The sequence below is a fragment of the Suricata suricatta genome, chromosome 9, assembly GCF_006229205.1.
Source record: "Suricata suricatta isolate VVHF042 chromosome 9, meerkat_22Aug2017_6uvM2_HiC, whole genome shotgun sequence".
Classification (NCBI taxonomy): Eukaryota; Metazoa; Chordata; class Mammalia; order Carnivora; family Herpestidae; genus Suricata; species Suricata suricatta.
Genome location: NC_043708.1, coordinates 60805524 through 60809757, shown reverse-complemented (window position 1 = coordinate 60809757; position 4234 = coordinate 60805524).

Genomic DNA, 4234 nt, shown 5'->3' with positions numbered 1-4234 from the left:
TAAGAAAAATTTTTTAATGTTTATTTTTGAGAGACAGAAAGCGTGGGGGAGAGGCAGAGAAAGGGGGCAGAAGATTCCAAGTGGGCTCTGTGCTGACCGCAAAGAGCTTGATGCTGGGTTCGAACTCACACTGTAAGATCATGACCTGAGTCAAAGTTAGACACTTAGCAGACTGAGCCACCCAGGCGCTCCAATATTTGCTACCCTTCAAGACTGTGGTGGTAACAAGAAAATGGGGCTCTTAATTAGACAGAGTAGGATTCAGCGTCTCCCTCAAAGCACTACACTTCAGTGTGTAGCTGTGACTCCAGCTCATTTGCCGGCCCAAAGCTGTATTCAGATCAAATGCGCGCCTGTGACGAAACTGGCAGCGACAGACAGAAGCCACAAACATTTCAAAAACACACCTTAATGAAAAGCCGCTTCTCCATCAGATCCGTCACATTTGAATGGAAAAACAAAATACTTTGTCGCTTCTAATAAGTACAGGGAGCCTGACAGGGTAATGACTTTTTTCTCCTCCAGCACTAATCTCAAATATAATAACATCTAAATATGATTTTTTTTTTGTCTTTAGACATTCTGTTATTGAGGAAAAACTGAATTCTTGGACTTGCACTTTTAGCTCCTTTCAGTCACCGACTCAGAAATAAAGATGAGTGGGATATGCTGAATGAGCCGGACTCCTGCATGAAATGGTTCATGACAGATGACGATATATGATGAGAATACAAAACCCTGATGATAACAGGTTTATTTATCGATCGCGAATAAAATTCATGAAGTGTGAAGCTGAAAAGTGCACGGGAGGGAATTGGGCAGGAAGGCCATCAGGAAAAGTATGCACAACACAAGAACAGAGCTAAGAGCTGCATGCCGGAGGCCAGGGCGGCCATGCAGGCCGGGACAGAGGTGGGATTCGGAGTCCTTGAGCAGAAGACACCATCCTCTTTCTGCCTCCGCCTCCTCGGCACATTAGGCCTATTTGGTAACTGGGGAGCGGAGTGGAAAGGCACAAAACCCCACAAGGCTGGGGTGCCAGAGCCACCTCTGCCACCAACAAGCTATGTGACATTGGGCGAGAGTTTGAATCCACTACTGCGTGGTGGTTGGGGGGAATTCCTTCATTTTCTTTCTCTAGGAAAAGAAGTTTTATGCATGGCACAAATACCCCCGTGTGCGGTGCTGAGCCTGGTAACACCAAGATGAGTGAATCGAGGCAGCCAAGTTTACTGTCAGGTCCGGTACCGTAAACACCTGGGGGACAGCCCAGTCCAATGCAAGGACATATGCAGCCGACCCAACGCAGGGCCTTGGAATTCCCATCACCAACATTCTTTATGAATTTAAATTCTATAGTTGAAACAACAGAATCACATTTTCCACACTCTCGAAGATGCTCCCAACCAAAATGGGCTAAAAAGCAGCAAAATAGGAGAGGCTTTTTAACTCCCAGGCAATGTCTAGAAAGACCAGAAGCAAAGGATTGCAAACCTGAAGTCATTTGCATATTGCTGGATGATTTACATAGTGGAGGGAGCCATCAAACCCAGCAGTGTCTTCCCATGAACTCTCCGCCACCAAACCACCGCTGAGACAGCTCAAAAGCCTAGAAAGGGAATTTGCCTACCATAATCTTACAAATGAGACCAAAAGAAAAGCATCTCTGTTTTATTTATCTTCCTGCAGCCCCAGAAGCTAGCTCACTGGAAGCCCTTAATGACAGAGCTTCCTAAGAGGTAGTTTCCAGAGAGTCATGGCAGGTAGTGATTGGAGAGAAAAACGGGGGTTCCAATTTAGGTCAGTAACAATAAAGTCTTGAAGCAGATTTCATCCTGAAGACTCGCTGAGATTGCATTTGAAAGACACAGGATCTCTGTTTTCTATTGCTATCTTGCAAATTGACACTCCTTCAACAGTTTCAATTAATAGATTTCTCATCTCACAGTCTCCATGTATGAGGAGATTGAGTATGGGTCCTGTCTCCAGGGTCTCACCAGCTGAAATCAAGGTGTCAGCCAAGGGGTGAGGTCCTCCACTGAAAACCTGGTTTTTGCCAGAAGTCGGTTTCTAGCAGTTGTAGGACTGGGGGTCTCCGCTCTTAGAGACCACTCACAGATTTCTGCTGTATAACCCTCTCCAGAATATGGCCATCTTCTTTTTCAAAGCCAGCAGAAGAGTCTGACCTGCAGACCCTCTTTTAAAGGCTTATTCATCCTTTTAAGGCCCACTTAGGATGGCTCCTTTTTGATTAAAGTCAACTGATCAGGGACTTTCATTCATCTGTCAAATCCCTTCACCTTTGCCATATAAAGTAACGTAATTGTGGTAGTTACAGGCCATCACCTTTGCCATATTCTGTTGGCCATAAGTAAGCTACCAGTTCTGGACACACTCAAGAACAAGAGCTTATACTTGAACATGCTTACTGGGGTCATCCTGGAATTCTGCCTACCCCAGGATCTCTCCTTGTATCCATCCTGTGTGGTCTGGTTGCTTATGTTAATTGCGCTGTATAGAATTTTCTGCCCTTGCTGGAGAGAAACCTTCCAGGAACAAGTCTCTCTCCCCATCCGTCCTGCACACAAATTTTATCATTACTGCTCTCAAGTTTGGGAACCAGAGGTGACGGGACGTTCTTACCCCTCTACCCTGGCAATTGATTCCTTCTACGGCTCTCTCCCTGTCTCAAGAACAAAAGCTGGTGCAATATAGAAATCTCACCATCAGCTCAAAATCCCCGCAGATTACATGAAATTACCGTAGAGAAGATAACCTCACACAGAGAGATTTTTCCACTGAAAGCACCCCAAGCAGAAAAACTTTTTGCCTGAGGAGAAATCACAGAGGCGGCTCAGCCTCCAAAACATTGCAAATGCAGCACCAACCATCAAATTGGTACCTCCTCTTGTTTCAAAGAAACGTCAACTGCTTATCTCCTCCCCTCTGTGGCTTTACCAGGCCACCTGCGGCAGGGATCAGTGAGCTTCTTGACCTTATCCCACACTCTAGCAATGAAGGGCTTAACTTCTTGACACTCTTTTCAACAGGAAAGAGGTTTGTGGTTTACGTGAGCCACAGCGTTTTCTCACACACACACACACACACACACACACACACACACACACACACGTTTCTGCACTCATTCCTGGCACTTTTCCATGCACCTGCCCCTCTACTGCCCCTCCACCGCCCCTTCTTCCTGGTTCTTCCGGCTCTTTTTCTGCATCCCTCCTGCCTTGCTGGATGGTGTTCAGCCGTCACTCCAGCCCATCCCCCAGGCTTTCTGCCATTCCTCCCTGGGCCTGCCTCCAACACTCTCCTTAGTCCGTGATATATTGATTTTCTAAAAGGAGAAGCCCTTTGCACTAATGAATAAATGGTGCCAAATCACCCAGCAAGATTGAAAGAGAATACTCTTTACACAGAAAAGAAGGGGAAAAAAAGGAAGGGGAAGGAAGAAACGCATCAGGACCACCGACAGACATCAGACAAAGCAACCAAGCTTCTATAATATAAAACTAAATCTTCAGACCAAGACTGACTCGGCCTTTGGGTGGGGAGAAATCCCAACCCAACACAGACAACTAAAAGGAGGTATTGACTGGACTACAAAGGCCACATTGTCGAGGGAGCAGTTTCAGTAGGTTCCAGAGTGCCATTGCTGGCACGACATCAACGTCTCCCTAGAGGGTCGTCGAATAGAGTTGCTGTCCTTGGGTATCACCCAGTTTTTAAGAATGCGGGTCAGATGGACCCGAGTTTGAATCCTGTTCTGTTACTCACTGACTGTGAGATCCTTAGCAAGGCACTCCTCTACTGTAAGCTTCTGTTTCTCTCATAAAATGTAAGCCCTGTACCCACATCATGGCTGCTGTTGTGGGCAGCCCATTAGACAGACGCCCTGTGGTATTAGCACCACACCTGAGGTGTTATAAATGCTCAATAAATAGTGCTGCTGCTGCTGCAATTCACACTCTGGATTGGGGCGCAAGCCGCCCCCAGCACAAAGCTCCTCGACCCTACTCTCTCGCCACACCTACTCGTTGCGACCAGAGTGGCTTTTTGATGTTGCTTTAATTCATGGGTGAGAAGAGGATTCTTCCCCCGAAACTTTGGTTTTCTTAAACTTAAACATTGAAATAGTCACCTGAATCTGAAGCTATGAAAACTTTGCTCTGATTGAGGCATTTGGCCCGACTGGGGTCTCAGAAGTGCTTTTCTTTGGGGATCA